The sequence below is a fragment of the Ambystoma mexicanum genome, chromosome 10 (assembly GCF_040938575.1).
Source record: "Ambystoma mexicanum isolate Mex_15411 chromosome 10, UKY_AmexF1_1, whole genome shotgun sequence".
NCBI classification, from domain to species: domain Eukaryota; kingdom Metazoa; phylum Chordata; class Amphibia; order Caudata; family Ambystomatidae; genus Ambystoma; species Ambystoma mexicanum.
This window is the reverse complement of record NC_090932.1, coordinates 177,576,480-177,592,812: the sequence shown is the minus strand read 5'-3', so window position 1 is coordinate 177,592,812 and position 16,333 is coordinate 177,576,480.

The window sequence follows — 16,333 nt, the reverse complement described above, 5'->3', positions numbered from 1 at the left end:
CTACCAAGGCCAAAATGAAATAGGTCTTATTCTTGGAGGGCGATAGGAAGGCCTGCAGTATCACCAAATTGTTTTGTCCAGGAGAGTTCAAGGATGGAATTGATGTGGAGCAAACATCTCTCTCCCGAAGCTCTGCTGCATCTAGGATCGGGAGCTGGCGTTTCCCGAACGCCGAGGAGGGGCTAGAGGACACTCCCTAACCAAGTGTTTGTCTGACGCACAATACATGCACAACCCCGTATGAATCCTTCTCATCCTTTCTTGCGGGGATATAGGTCCATGGAAGGCTCCTATCTGCATGGGTTCTGGTTCAGTGAGTGGGTCTGGGTTTGTGTCCGCCTTGGTGGTGCTCTCATAGGACACTTTTGGAGAATTTCCTCTGGATTTCTTCTTCTCTGCCTTCTTTTCCTGGATAGGAAAGTCTATTTGCATGGCAAGGTCCATTAGTGCTTGGAATGAGTTTGTGCGAGCCACTCTGGCCAACTCATCCTTAATCTCCTCATTCAGTCCTCTCCTGAAAAGGGTAAAACTCGCCTCAGGGGACCAATCAGCTTCCTTGACTAATTGCTTGAATCGGGTTACATAGGTGAGCATATCCTGGGATCGCTGCTGAAAGTCTAACAGGCGTTCCTGAGCACTATACACCTGCTCTGGGCGATCAAACATGGTTTTAAGGGCCTGTATGAACCCATCATAGTCATCTAGGAGAGCATTGCTGGAATTAACGAGGGGCGTAGCCCAGGTTAAGGTTATTTCCTGAAAGGTGAGAAATTATTAAACCCACCTTAGCCCTGGGAGTCGAAAAGTAGTAGGGCTTAAAAGTAAAGTGGACCAAACATGAATCCAGGAATCCACGAAGGGTTTTTGCCGACCCATCGTATTTGTCCACTATGCCGCCCAGCAACACACTTTCTTTTGTGGCAGAATCACGGGATAGAACTAATTGTTTGAGAGTGGCGTTTTCCGCCTTTAGATTCTGTACCTCGGTTGATAGCTCTTGCATGCCACGCATCAGGTCCTGGACGGCCGCTTCCATGTCCATATCGAGTTTGGTCGGGTGGCGTCTCAAACTGTCAAGGAGTTCCCCCCTTCTCACCTGAGTTCGATCTTTGCTGGATTTCTTGGTCGATGCCTTCTTGCGGACGGATCGGGTCTTGAATAAGGCTGCACAAGTCTCTTCCGACTCCAGCATGCGTTCAAAGTTCCGGGATGCAACGATCTAGGAATCCGGGAATTTGAGAAAGTGCACTACTCAGCACACAAGTCCAGGAAGTAAGAAAGAAGGGAAAGGGACTTAGGAATGGAGTTAGTTGGGATAGAATCAAGGAAACAATACCGCAAGCTTCGGAGCACACGTCTGGTCGCTACTAGCATTGAGATGCGCTGAGCCGCGGGGGGCGTGGTCTATTAATAGAACATGCTACGTCCAATGTGTAGAGCGAGGAAGGTATTTCACGCTGGACGGCCATGTTGGGAGTACCAGGGAGTGCAAGCCCCGTTGAGACAAGGACCAGGAAGTCCAAAAGGGGCGCGTTCTGTAGGCCATGACAGTAGCTAGAATACATGTAAATATCTCTTTATTCACATTTAGGAGTGAGATGGGATGATATGATGCACACTGGGCCAGGTTCCTTCCTTCCTTCAGTATTACCGTTATCAGCGTTCTACTAAACGATGCCGGTGCCTCTCCCGTGACCAGGATATGGTTATATAGCTTCACCATATGCTCTACCAGGACTCCTGCGTATTTCTTGTAAAATCCTATGGTATAGTCATCCTCTCCTGGTGCTTTCCCATTCGGGAGGCGGGTGATCGCCTCCCAAACCTCCTCGGTGGTTACCCGGCTCTCTAAATGTTCTACCTCCAGGGGCCTGAGCTTAGTCATTTTTACATCCTGCAGGTACCTCTGTGCTATGGTTTCTTCCCTGGGGGCCTCAGATCTGTAAAGCCTCTCATAGTACTGAGCAAAGCCTTCAGCTATTTCCTTCAGTGTGTGCCTGGGACCATCCTCTGAGTCTTCCACAGTAGATACCCATTGTTCCGCCCTCTGCGCCCGGAGCCTTGCTGCTAAAAGGGCTTCCACTTTGTCCCCTTTTTCATAGTATTTCTGTTTAAGTTACCTCAGTTTCCCCAAGGTTTTCGCCATTCCCAGCGCTTTCAGTTCCAACTTCTTTGACAATAGTAAGTCCCTCATGTCATCTGCCTTCTCCCTCGCGGCATGCATGCTTTTCTCCCCTTCCATTATTTCCTTTCGGAGCCTGTCTCCCTGCAGTCTTCTTTCCCTCTTCTGTCGTGCCCCTTCTCTCATCAGGAGCCCCCTCCAAGTTGCTTTCCCTGCGTCCCAGACTATCCCTGCGTGCACTTCCCCCGTATCGTTTTATCGTTTAGCTCAAAGTATTCTGTTATTGCCTCAGCTAGTTGGTCAGCAAAGTGCACGTCCTTCCAGAACAATACGTTACAACGCCAGCTACTGTCTGGCCTGTGCAGCTCTTCAATATCTAGGGACATCTGGACCATATAATGGTCGGCCCATCCCACCGGTCTAATCTCACAGCTCATCACCATTGCCCCCTGATCTCTGTTCACCATTAGGTAATCAATCCTGGTGTATGTAGTATGCTGGGTGGAGAAAAAAGTGTAACCCCTCTCTTGTGGGTGCTGCGCTCTCCACAAGTCCACTAATCTGCATACCTCCATTGCTCGCCCCAGGTGTCCTAATCTGTCTTGTCCCCCTGGAGGCCCTTCTTCCCCTCTCACTCTTCTATCCCATGTTTCATTTGCCCAAGAGTTAAACGCTCCCCCTGTGACTTACAGCTCTGCTTCCAGCCTTTGCAGTTCATCCAATGCACACTGTATGAATCTCACTTGCACCTGATTGGGTGTGTATACTGTTACTAATATTATTCTTGCCCCATCCAGGATACCCTGCAGTATAAGTAATCAGCCTTCCTTTGATTGAGTCACTACACATTCCCGTAACCTAAAGCGTTTATTTAGGAGCATTCCCACACCGCCTTTCTTGGTAGGTCTGGAGGCCCAGTGGACTTGTCCTATCCCCATACCTCGCAGTGCTCCCTCTTCCCCCTTCACCTGTCACGTTTCTTGTAGAAAGAGTACATCTAGGGATGCTTGTCGGAATTCCCTCACCACTAGAGATCTCTTCATTGGTGAATTTAAGCCCTTCACATTTAACATGCCCACGACCAGACCCCTTCCAGCTTCATCCTTTCCCATTGTGTACATCCCCCCTTGCCCGCCTTCCCCTCCCCTTTATGAATGCTGACTCTCCATCGGTCATTTCATCTTTGGCATGGAGTCTATGATTCCCTTGACTGACACACGTACCCTGAGGCCTTTAGCCCTAACTCCCAATGAAACTTTAGCAATTTGTAACTTTAACCAAGTCCACCTTGGGGAAGAGTTATTTCCCTTCCTCCAGCATGCTAATCTTCATACCTTTTTTGTTCCCCCCACCTGGGTTGCCATTGAGCCCTCTGCCTTCATTCAGTCTCATCTCGGGGATTGCAGTTTTGCGGTTTCTTTGGTGTCTTGGGCATTTTATGGGGCGATGGCCCATTTAGACGCCTGTATTTTCTTCCTGTTTTCCCTCTTTTCCTCCTCTGTGCACCCAGATTCAATTGTGGCTTCCCCTTGCTTGTAGAGGGGCCCTCTGTTTCCCTTGTTGCCGCCTCCGTATCTGCAGTACAGTGGCACAAGGCCTGTTCCGCTTCGTCTGCTGAGGTTATGTGGTACTCTACAGCCTCCACCTCAAATTGCAGCGAGAATAGGTATTCCCACCTGTATCAGATGCCTTTTTCCTGTAGCCATTTCATTAAGGGTCTAAGGTCTCTGCGCCTGGAGAGCGGGAGGTTAGGCAAGTCTTGGTATACTGTCTCCTTGGTGCCTTCAAAGTCTACATCCCTGCTTTGCTTCGCCCTATTCGGTATCTCCATTTTGTGTTTGTAGCTCAAAAGGTTCACCACCACAGATCGAGGCACCCTTCTGTATGATTTCCCCCCTCTGTGCCCTCTTTGAAGTTGTACCACCTTTACACCCTCAGCTTCAAAGAGATGGTGCACTAGGGCCTGCACCCTCTCCTCTAATTGTCTTGAAGTCTCTCTCGCCATTTCCTTGAGACCCAGTATCTGTATATTATTTCTTCTCTCTCTATTTTTCAATTCATCCAAAAGGAACATATCCAATTCTGTCAGCACTCTCCCCTCCTGTGCCTTCTGCGGTAATCCTCCTTGCTTCCCCAGTTGCTACGCCATCGTGTCCATTCGTCTCGCCTCCCTTCCGGACTTTCTCCTGTGATACTCTCCTGTTTCTTTCCTTACTGCCTGCCTTTCTTTTCTTTAGCCTCTTCGTTTCCTACTTCCACTCCGTGTCCCGTGCTGGCCCCGCCCTATAACCTCCTTCTGCGGGCGTCCGGCCTTGCAACCCTTTCGGCTTCTCCTCCTGTGCATCCTCACTCCCTGTCCTTTATTTCCTTGGCCTCCATTATTATCTCATTTGTTGGAACTCCCTTCTACTTTCCTTTCTTTTCACGGAGGGGTGCTCCGTGTCCTTTATCCGGCAGGGAGGCATATTGTCTTCTCCAGGCATCCACTGTATTGTGAATCCTCCTCACACCGCTTGTTTCCCTGCGCATCCACTTAATTACAGTCCTCGGCGTGGCACTGGTATCAATTTGTGGTAGGCCTTAAGTATGACTGCATGGATTGGGATGCAGGGCCTCTTTCCCTGCCATGACACGTTAGCAGTGCCAGATGCCTAGTATGTCCAAGAGTAGTCAGCAGTTAGAAGTGGATGGGTAGCTAGACGTAGTACACTTGCGGCAGTGAGGGGGATGTGCGGCAAAGTAATTGGCCTCATTCGTCCGTGTTGGTGGTTGGGATGGCAGCAGTACTGCCCCAGGTTGGGGCTGTGGGGCATGTGCCTGATACACTCGTTGATTACAGCCTTTGCAGGAGGCGCTGAAGGTTGCGATGCCCGATAGTCAGTCCCTCATGGTGATGTCGGATTCTGGGAGCACAGGCAGAGGAGTTGCGAGCAGCTCTGCCTGGTGCCAGCAGCTGCGTAGCCAGTGGTATGCAGCAAGTGTCAATAGGTGTGATGGCAAGCTAAGCCATGCTGCGCCCCTCTAAGATGCCCGGACCTAGTTGGATCTTCCACTATGTGGGGAACCCGAGTTCCCAGCACTCTGCATGCTGCTTGAGCATCTAATTTGGTAAAGGCGCTCGTGTGGGGGCATCTTGGGGGGAGGGCTTGAATGTGGAGCTCTGCCATGTGGTTGATTGCTTTTTTTTGGTCTTGTGGGGCCTTTCCCCTTTCGCCGGCCCACCAGGTTCCATTCACCCCTCCAGCCACTTCAGCGATCTAGGTGCAGCTGTTTGGGGTTGATGCTCCCCAATGTGTATAACTTGTGTGGGCTTGGGAGTGCGCGGTTGTAGCACTGGGCCTCAGCGTTAGGCCATGTATAAACTGCCGATTCCTCTCTTCTGCTGCACCGGTGTCTCCTCCTGGGGCTCCGTTGTTGCTCAACCCAAGGTGCGCAGGGTGTGCTCCTGCTCTTTCCTGCGGTCCCATTCGTTTCTCTGCCTCCGGCTACAGCCCTGCCCGCTTCTCGGCTGCCGGGTACAGGTTTCCACATGTCCCACACTGTTGGGAGGCCTTGTCCTGACCTCCACTCCCAAACGCTGGTATTCTCCTCAGATTTCACTCCAGCTTGTGGTTGGTCGTGTTCCACATCACTTCGCACAGTATCACCCACCTGCTTCGGGTATCCCCTCAGGCTGGTAATGCTCAATCTCATCACTTATCTGCTGGCGGGTGCAAGAGCCGAACACTAAGCAGCCATTTTCTCCCATGCCCCCTGGTGATCTCACCCTTCCCCACGTTTTAAGCACAGGACAAGATGGGACTCTCGAGTACAGCACACTCCTGGGTTTTTCCAGCACAAGCTTACAGTTCCTTTCCACAATATCAGGGCCTTTTGTGCCCAAGTCTCTTTCATGCAAAGTCTCTTGCTTCAGAGGGCCTGATATGCTGGTAGTTTTCGCGTCAGGCGATTACTCTTCGTCCCTGGATCTCCCTCAGCTGGGCTCCAATCCCTTCTCTAACAATAGCCTCCCTCAATCGGGCTCAGACCAAGCATACACTGTGGACATCCCTCAATCGGGTTCACGCTTGTCAACACAATGTTCATGGGTGTATCACTGTACACCCCGATTTGTAGGCATCCCTCAGTCGGGTTCACATTTGCCTCAAATAACAGTTGATCTTGGTTTTAACACAATGTGGGATTCACTTTCCGTAGCTTTCTCCTGACTTCCCTCCGTCGGGTTCACACTGCCATTCAGACTAAATATCATCCCCTTGTAATATTCAAGAAGAATCTTAATGTCTTTTTTAAAATGTATTTTTATTAGCATTTTCAAATAAACGTCATTACCCCCTTCCCTTCCTCTCAACTCCCTCTTCCCCCCACCCACCCCCAGACAGAGTCAATGATACATAGTCCGATTGTTCGAATAGACAACAAATATTCTTGCTTACATAATATTCAATATCCTTAAATTGTGTGGGCACCAGTGTTGTACAAAGTCCCCATTCAAAAAGTCCATAACCACCGCACATTCTTCTTGAAATCTCTCTTGTTCCCCGTGAAGATTTGTCATCCACTCCAATGCAGTGAACCCCCACAGTTTAACTAACCAATCTCTTACCCCTGGCAATCATTTCTGTTTGCAATAACTAGCCATGCCTCTATTATCACTAACATAAAAGCTTTGTTTTGAACCTTAGTGGATAAACATTTCTCTGGATCGAACATGCCACAAAACCATTCCCTCGGTATCCATTTTATTAGAGGGGAAACCAACAATTTTATCTGATTCGTAACTACTTCCCAGAATTTCTTCAAAATTGGGCAATCCCACCATATATGTCCCCAATCCTCTTTCATTCCGCATCCTCTCCAACATTTTTCCGTAGTGGTAGGGAACATCTTATGTAATCTTTCAGGGGTATAATGCCATTGGCACATTATCCTATACCATGTTTCCCTCATCTGAATAGACTTTGTCAGTTTGTGGATAATTTTTCATAGATGTTCCCAATGATTTCTCTGGATGTCAATCCATAAAGTTGTTCCCCATTTATGCATATATCCCCAGGACTGACCCCTCTCTTCTTCCATCAGTATCGAGTACAACTTAGACACCAATTGTCTATTGCCTGTATGTGTAGTAACATATTTTTTAAATGTGGTGAGGTCTCTCCCTGCTGCCGCTTGCCCACCTGACATAGTTAGCCATTGTCTCAGTTGATAATACTCCAACCTATTGTATTCCATGAGGCCAACCCGCAGTTTGCAATCCTTAAACGAATATATATCCCCTCCCTGCATCATGTCACCCATCTTTATACAGCCTACTTTCTGACATTGTTTAAACGCGCCCTGTATCATCCCTGGGTTATACTGCGGATTACCAAATAATGGAACAAATGGAGATGGGCGTGTGGACAAAGCTCCTTTTTCTATCAGCTGATCCCATATATCAAATACCGCTGCAAGTATCTGGCTAACCTGTGTATTTGGAGGCCTATCTTGTTTAAATACCCACAACGCCCCTTTCAGCGGGCATCCATCCAACACCCTGTCCATTTTTACCCATGGTTTCTTAGTATCCCCAATAAACCATTCCCTGAGTACCCGTAGCTGTGCAGCCTCGTAATATTTCGAAAAATTTGGTAGGCCCACTCCCCCACCTTCTCTGGGTGCCATCAGCTTTCGAAATGCCACTCTCATGGTTTTATTTCGCCAGAGAAATCTCTTAACTTTTCTATTCAACGCCTTAAAAAACGATGACAGTAATTTAATTGGAAGAGCTTGGAATTTATAAAGTAGGCTTGGGAGAGTCGCCATCTTAATAGAGTAGCTACCCTTCCTAGCCATGGAATTTGTAACGGAGACCATTTCCCCAAATCCTCCTTCACCTTTTGCAGTAATTGTGGAAAGTTGCTATCGAACATCTGTGAAATCCTCTTTGGTATGTTCACCCCTAAATATCTAATATAACTATTTGCCGTTATAAAGGGAGAATATGAGGATAGTGCTCCTTCTCTTGTATAGATAATCCCAATTCCAAAAGCTCTGATTTCCCCATATTAACATTATGGCCAGCTACCCGTTCAATGTCGGTTAGTTCCTCCAACAATACAGGTATTGATCGTTCAGGGTTTACGAATGCCAACAGCATATCATCTGTGAAGGCTGCAGGCTTATGCTCCTCCCCTCCAAATGGGATATCCCGTATCGCCCCCCTCGCTCTGATTCTATGCAAGAATGGTTCCAGATATATAGCGTACAAAAGTGGTGACACCGGGCACCTCTGTCGTGAGCCCCTACTTATTTGTATACTGCGAGAAATGTGTCTGCTAATCACAAACTGTATCTTGGGGGCCTGATAGTTTGCCCGCACCATCCATATAAACGTAGTCCCTTTACCCATCTGTTCCATTGTGGAAAATAAAAAGGGCCATTCCAAGCGATCAAATCGCCTTTTTGCCATCTAATGACACTAATACTGCAGGGGTCTGTTTTATATTAACTTTTTCAATTAAACAGGCCACCCTCCTAATGTTATCTGAAGTCTGTCTACCCAATATAAATCCCGATTGGTCTGAATGTACCAATCCCGGAAGGAGCAGCGCTAATCTCACTGCCAATATGCTTGGAAACAACTTTGCATCAGTATTCAATAAGGCAATAGGTCTATATGACCCAAATTGCATCATGTCTTTCCCTGGTTTTCCAAAGACCACCACCTTTGCCTCCGACATAGTTGCTGTCACAGCTCCCTTTGTCACTATCGTATTGAATAGTTCTGCTAAATTTGGGACCAGCTGCCTTGCATATTTCTTATTTAAAAAAGCCGGGAACCCATCTGGTCCTGGTGCCTTGTTCATTGATAACGCTCTTATTGCTGCCACAGCCTCCTCCTCTCTAATATCTCTATCTAAATCCTCCCGGTCAACCGCCGTTCATTTTGGCAAATTCATCCCACCTATGTAGCACTGTACCTCACAATAATCAGGGTGGTTTGATGCATACAATGATTCATAGAATTGAGAAAAGTTTTCCGTTATTGCCTCTGTTTCGGTTGTCATAGACCCATCTGGCTGTGATAGTCGCTGTACCAGCTTCGTAGCCTCAAAGCCTCAATTCCCTTCAATTGTCGGGCTAACAATGTATCTGTTTTATTAGCACAAATATAATATCTTTGTTTAGTTGTCAATAAAGATCTCTCTGCTCTACGAGTCCGTAATATGTTCCGCTGACTATTAAATTCCTTCAATTTATTGGACAGAGCCCTCATTCTGTGATTAACTATAGCCATTTGGGTATCTCGCACTTGGGCCTCAAGATCCCCTTCTATCTTTGCCACCTGTTTTTACCGCTGGGCTCTGAGTGCAGTAAATTCTCCCCAAATGACTTCTTTAACAGCTTCCCAGGTCCCTTCCGGTGAGACTGAGTGATGACTATTGGTAGAGGAATACTCTTCTAGTTTGCCTCTTATCCCCTCTACCATATCTTCTTTGTGAAATAATTCTCTTCTGATCATCCAAGCCCACAGCCCCACATGCGGTCCTATATCTCTTATCTGAATTGTTAAGGGGGCATGATCTGATAACGATATAGATCCAACCTCTATTTCTTTCACTTCCCCCATTAATTTGGTCGTTACCCATACATAATCTGCTCTTGACAAAGATTGATATATCTGTGAAAAAAACATAAATCCCCTTTCATCCCCTGTCTTCATCCGCCATATATGATTGATTGGTTGGTTATTTATAACGCACTTAATACCCAGAGGTTTCTAAGCGCGGATCCGGGGATCAAACCTGTGTTGCTCTGCGTCATCTTGCTTCCAAGGCAAATTTTCAAAGCTTTTCTTTAGCACCCATGTGGGTAGTACTGTGACCTTTCCACCAACTCCACTCCTATCCATTTTAGGGTCCCATGCCATATTAAAATCATCCGTAAGTGTTATTTTCCCATTTGCAAAATCCTCCAGCTTACTTACCACCTCTCGCAAGAATGTCACCTGCCCTGTATTAGGCGCATATATAGTTGTCTGGGTGAATCATTTGTGCTCCAATTGCATCCACAACAAAAAAGATATCATCCCTTCATGTCCGCTTTGTATCATACCACGGAAGCCCTTAATGTATCTCTTAGTCTATCAAAACCCCAATGTCTTCCCCACTGCATTGGATTGATATATTCTAGTAAACAAACGAAATTTCCTCATGGGTTTATCTACCTTACTGACTTGCGTCTCCCCTTACAAATATAGGGGAGACGCAATAATGTAAGAATGTACAGTAAACAAAAATAATTCCCCATCATAAACAAATTATTCCCCTGTTGAGATAGTTGTCTTATTGTCGTAAATCTCCCCCCGTCTCACCTGTGATCGGGATCTCCCTTGTTCGGCCGCAGGACGCTTCCTGTGGATGGTTCGGGTCTTGAATAGGCTCGCCCGAGCCTCGTCAGGTTGCAGGACGCGTTCAGAGTTCCGGGAAGTTCGTGGTTCCAGGGTATCCAGGATTAGCGATGAACGAGTAAGTAGGAGGGGAAATCCAGGAACAGGATAAAAGGCAAGGCAGGAAGTAAGAGGATCAAAGGAAACCAATATAGAGAGTAAGCACACGTCGGGTCACTACCGAAGATAACGTTGAGACGCGCGGGCCCGCAGGGGCATGACCAATTTATAGTACGTGCCACGACGTGAAAGCTAGTGCGTAGCACGGAGCTTGGTACGGCCATGTTGGGAGGAACAAGGAGTACAAGCCCTTCGTGACAATGACCATGAGGTCCAGAAGGGGCAATTTCGCCGGGTCATGACAGCATGCCCCCTCCGAAGACTGGTTCCTCCAGGCTTGCCTGGGTGAATAAGATGGAATCTTCTGAGCAAACGAGGGGTCTTTAAGTTAGAAACTGGTTCCCATGTTCTCTCGCTAGGGGGGTAGCCTTTCCACTCGACCAGATATTGTAGTCGACCCCTCCTATACCTGGAATCACATATCCTGGACACCTCATATTCCAACTGGTCGTCCACAACAACAGGTGTGGGTTTGAAGGGTTTTCGAGTAGAACTAACGTAGGGTTTCAACAGGGAAGTATGGAAGACTGGATGTATCTTCTTCCAGGAATCCGGGGGCTTAAGTCGGAAGGAGACAGGATTGATGATCTCCTTTATAGAAAATGGACCATAATAACGAGGAGCTAATTTGTTTGGTCGTAGATGTCGAGGTAACATTTTCGAGGCTAACCAGACTTGATCGCCAACTGAATAGGAAGGTGATGGTCTTCTCTTAGAGTCCGCATATCTTTTGGTTCGAGTCTGGGCCTGTTCTAACTGATCCTTTGCCTCTCTTTGTAAGTCGATCAGCGTCTGAATCCAAGAGTCAAGGGTAGGTACCGGAGTAGATTCTGGAAGAACTGATGGTAAAACAGACGGGTGATAACCTTGACTGCAATAGAAAGGGCTGATCTTGAGAGCTGAATGATCTGAGTTATTGTAGGAGAATTCGGCTAAAGGTATAAGGAGAGACCAATCGTCTTGAACCTTGGTGGCAAAACAACAAAGATATTGTTCCAGGGTTTGATTTACTCGTTCCGTTGCCCCATTGGTTTGTGGATGATAGCCTGAAGAAAGGGCACATGACAGAGATGTTTCCAGAATTGTGAAATATACTGAGGTCCCCGATCCGAAATAATCTTGGAAGGAAGGCCATGAAGACGAAAAATTTGTTCCAGGAAAATTCCAGCAAGTTCTGAGGAAGATGGTAGTTTATACAATGGTGTAAAATGAGCTAGATGAGTGAACAAGTCAATGGTTACCATGATGGTTGTATATCCTCGGGAAGGTGGTAATTCAACAATGAAGTCAGTGGCAATAACTTCCCAGGGTCTGGTTGGCAACGTAGGTTGTAGAAGCAGACCCGCCGGCCTCTGATTATCGTATTTGTTCTGACTACAAATAGCACAGGTCTTGATGTATTGAACTACACTGGACTTCATCCCTGGCCACCAGAACTGTCTTTGTATAAGACGGAAGGTGTTGGTTACTCCTCGATGGCCAGAGTGAAGAGTATCATGGCATAGATTCATTACCTTCTGTTTAAGTTCTTTTGTCGGAATGACCACTGAATTGTTCTTGCATAAATATCCTTCCTTGATTGTCAGACGCCAGGGATTTTTCTTCGATATGTCCTTGCAGAGTTCAGATAATTTAGTCTGTGCTCTGATTTCTTCCAGGAGATTGATCGCTTGAGCTACAAAGATTGTGGGTGGAAACATTTTAGGATAGATCTTATCCTCCAAGGGAACGTAGTCGGGACGCCGAGAAAGGGCATCGGCAATCAAGTTTTGCGATCCAGGAACATGTGAAATTTGAAATTGATATTGAGCAAAGAAGTAGGGCCATCGAGCTTGTCTACTCTTCCTGCACTCCATGGATTGTAGGACCTGAAGATTTCGGTGATCCGTACGGACTTGAACTGGATATTTAGCACCCAGGAGTAAATGTTTCCATTGAGTGAAGGCATGACGAATAGCCAATAACTCCTTCTCCAGAACTGAGTAGTGAGTCTCGCTGGTGGTCAGGGTCCGTGAGAGATAAGCAATGGGATGTTCCAACTTATCATCGGATTCTTGTTTTAAAACTGCTCCTATGGCGTAATTGGAGGCATCAGTTTCCACTAGAAAAGGACGATTTATGTCAGGTTGGGCCAGGATGGGGGCCTGAGTGAATTCTTCTTTCAAGCGTTGGAATGCCTTGTCTTGTGGTATAGACCAGTTAAATGGAACGTCTTTCTTCAGGAGATTAACAATGGGTTGAACAATCTCGGAAAAGGTGGGAATACATTTCCGGTAGAAGTTGGCAAGCCCCAGGAAGGATTGTATTTGCTTAACAGATGTTGGGGCGGGCCAAGCCAGTATGGCCTTCACCTTTGAAGGGTCCATACTAATTCCTTCTGAACTGAGGACAAATCCCAGATAGTGAACTGATGTAACATGAAACAAACATTTTTCTGGTTTGGCTAAGAGTTGATTTTCACGGAGACGTTGAAGTACTGCTTTTACATGTTCTTCATGTTTCAAGGAGTCCTTGGAGAAGATCAATATGTCATCCAAGTAGACGATAACATTGAGAAATAACATGTCAGAGAACACCCTATCCATAAAACGCTGGAAGACTGCGGGAGCATTAGTCAGACCAAAGGGCATGACTAGGTATTCAAAGTGACCAAAGGGTGTTTGTCATGATGCCTGCCCCCGGAAGACCAGACCAGGCCCAGCAGCCCCGGAAGCAGGCATCATGCCACTTGGAGCATGCCCAAAAGCCCCAGTTAGGGGCTGTTTGGGTGCAGTCCTGGCGCCTATGGCGCCAGGCTCATAAAGATAAAGTCAGTCCTGGCGCCATGGGCGCCAGGCTCATTATTGATAACTTACCTGAAGCAGACCATGCTGCATACTCACCTGAGGCAGACCATGCTGCATGAAGACTCAAGCCAAATGAGGCTTAGGAGGGACTATTTTACTGAAGGGACTATTTTATTACTTGGGTGGGGCTGTGGAAGAATACTTACCTGGAACTTCTTCCAAGGCTATTTAAACCACGCCCGGACAGCCACACGTGCTTCGCATTATTCTGCTTGCTGCAGCGTAACGCTCACCGTGTTTTCAGCAGCTCCAGTCTTCAGCCACGCCCGCTTCAGTCCTGGGACTCCTGAAACAAGAAGAAAAGAAGGATAAAGGTTAGAACAGGAGTTTTAACTTTAATCCTTACCTGAATCCTGATCCATTTCGCCACAGAGCTGAAAGACAGAAGTCTTTGAAGCATTGCTTCGCATTCCTACGGCGCTGCGCTGAACTCACCTGCTTGGCGGTACTTCAGCATTCCATCACGCTCTCTCCATCTCGCGGCCGCCCTCCGACACCTAAGGAGACAAAGACAGCAAGGTGAGCAAGGGGACTCTCTAAGGCTATACAAGCTACCCCCAAGGACTTACCTGATTTACCACGGGGGGTAATCACCTCATCTCGGGTCGGCGCTGTCAACTCTGCTTCATCGCCGTACCACGGCCCCTAAGGGGAAAACCACAATAGACTTACCTGAATCTTACCAATTGCCATTTGGAAATCTTCGAGTGGATTAATCGGCAACCTGCAAGGAATCGGACATAGTGAAGATCAGACATTTGAACTCTTATGAACAATTGGACTTTAGAGTCAATACTGGAACTCACCAATTCCTCTACGCCAGTGAAGTAACTGGTCATCAACGCGCCCCTGCGGTCGACGCAGGATGGAGAGCTCATCCTTCCAAACCATCAGGTGAGACTAAGGAGGGGACATCAAGAGTGATCTGTGGGAAGACAACGGGAGTGGCGAAGGTGGGTTGACACTCAATTCCACGGGTGGTTAATTCCTCTTCTCCTTTGCAGAAGAATATTCCTGCGAGCCAGACAAACTAGGCTGAGTGGGCCAGTCCAGTCAGTCATCTCGGCGCTACACGTCACGCTGGTGGAAACAACAGCGGCCCAGTTCTGGTCGACGCCCCCGTGGGAACCAGGTGAGCGTAACAGAACGCGAAGCCTACCCACAAATACCCACCTGGGCGTCATGGAGACCTCGGAAACTGATCAGTTGGCCTAATTATTAGGGGAATTAAGGGCCGAAGTGCATTCAGCCCGCCAAGAAACCAATGCCCTCAGGAGGGAACTGATAGTGTCAAAAGAACGAACTGATGAGTTGGCCAGACAACTATTACAGAGCCAGGCTGGACAAACACTTCTACCAGGACTTGGGGCAAGTCCAGCTCCTGTACCATCGTGTAACCCGGTAACCCGGTGCAGATAAATTTACCTGGAGCCGTTCCTTTGGCTCCGCCTGAACGCTTTGCCGGAGACCCAAAAGGGTTTGCAACATTCATGAATCAATGCCGCTTGCACTTTTTATGTAGACCTGGAGCTTTCCCAAACGATCAGGCCAAGGTAGCCTTTGTACTGTCATATCTCAGCGGCAGTGCGGCGGATTGGTCCATTCCACTAGTTAACCAGGATGACCCGATTCTTCGAGATTTCCAGGGTTTTCGAACAAGCATGGAAAGACTATTCGCCCGACACTCCCGAGGACAGGCTTTGGACAACAAACTTTTATCCCTACGGCAAGGTAACCAGGATCTTTTATCTTGCATTGCAACTTTCAATAGATTAGTAGTGGAAACCGAACGGCCTGAAGCCAAGCGAATCACATTATTCCATCGAGGACTTCGGGGAGAACTCAAAGATGTTTTGGCCCAAATCGTGAACCCGCCTCAAGACTGTGCTGAATATATAGATCTAGTGGTCCAGCTCGATCACAGACTTCAAACCAGGAAGGCTGACCGAACCAAGTTTGAGAACAGGGTGTTGGTTAAAACCCACGTAAGCTCCAAGGGAGTAGATGTCTCAGAACCTACGCAAATCTGGGGGGGTTAAAGGACACTTAACCCAGAAGGAAAGAGATAGAAGACGGAAACTGCAATTATGTTTATATTGCGGAACTACTGGTAATTTTCTTCGGAACTGCCCTGTAAAACCACCTAAGAAAGCTATAGGAGCAGCAGACGAAAACCATGTGAAATCTGACTCGGGAAACGACCACGCCCGGCAAGCGTAGAGGTCCGCTTGCCGAGCTTAAAGAAGGACACTCTGACCTCGCATTTCACCATACCCATGGTCCTTGTAGATCCAGAGCAGCCATCACGCATGCACGCGGTAAAGGCGTACGTAGACAGTGGAGCCATAGGAAATTACTTGGACTTGGAATTGGCTACCAGGGTGAATCTATCTCTCACCCGCAAGGCCACGGCCGATGTTGTCACCACTGTAGATGGAACGGAAATTGCCTCTGGACCCGTAACTCATTCCACTGCAGAGATGACATTGCTGAGTCAAGATGGGCATCGAGAGGCTATGGTGTTTGACTTAATCAAGGCCCCACAGTTTCAGCTGATACTGGGGATACCTTGGTTGGAAAAACATATCCCTGTATTGATTGGCGAGAGAAGAGACTAACCTTCCCAGAATGTGCTCACACCTGCTACCCAAGGAAAACGCAAAACTCAGTCCTGGCCCCAGTAATTCCAGTAGCCATACAATTACCTGTTGAATACCAAGACTTTCAGGATGTCTTCCAAAAGGAACAGGCAAACACCTTACCACCTCACAGATCGTATGATTGTCAAATAGATCTTGTACCTGGAGCACA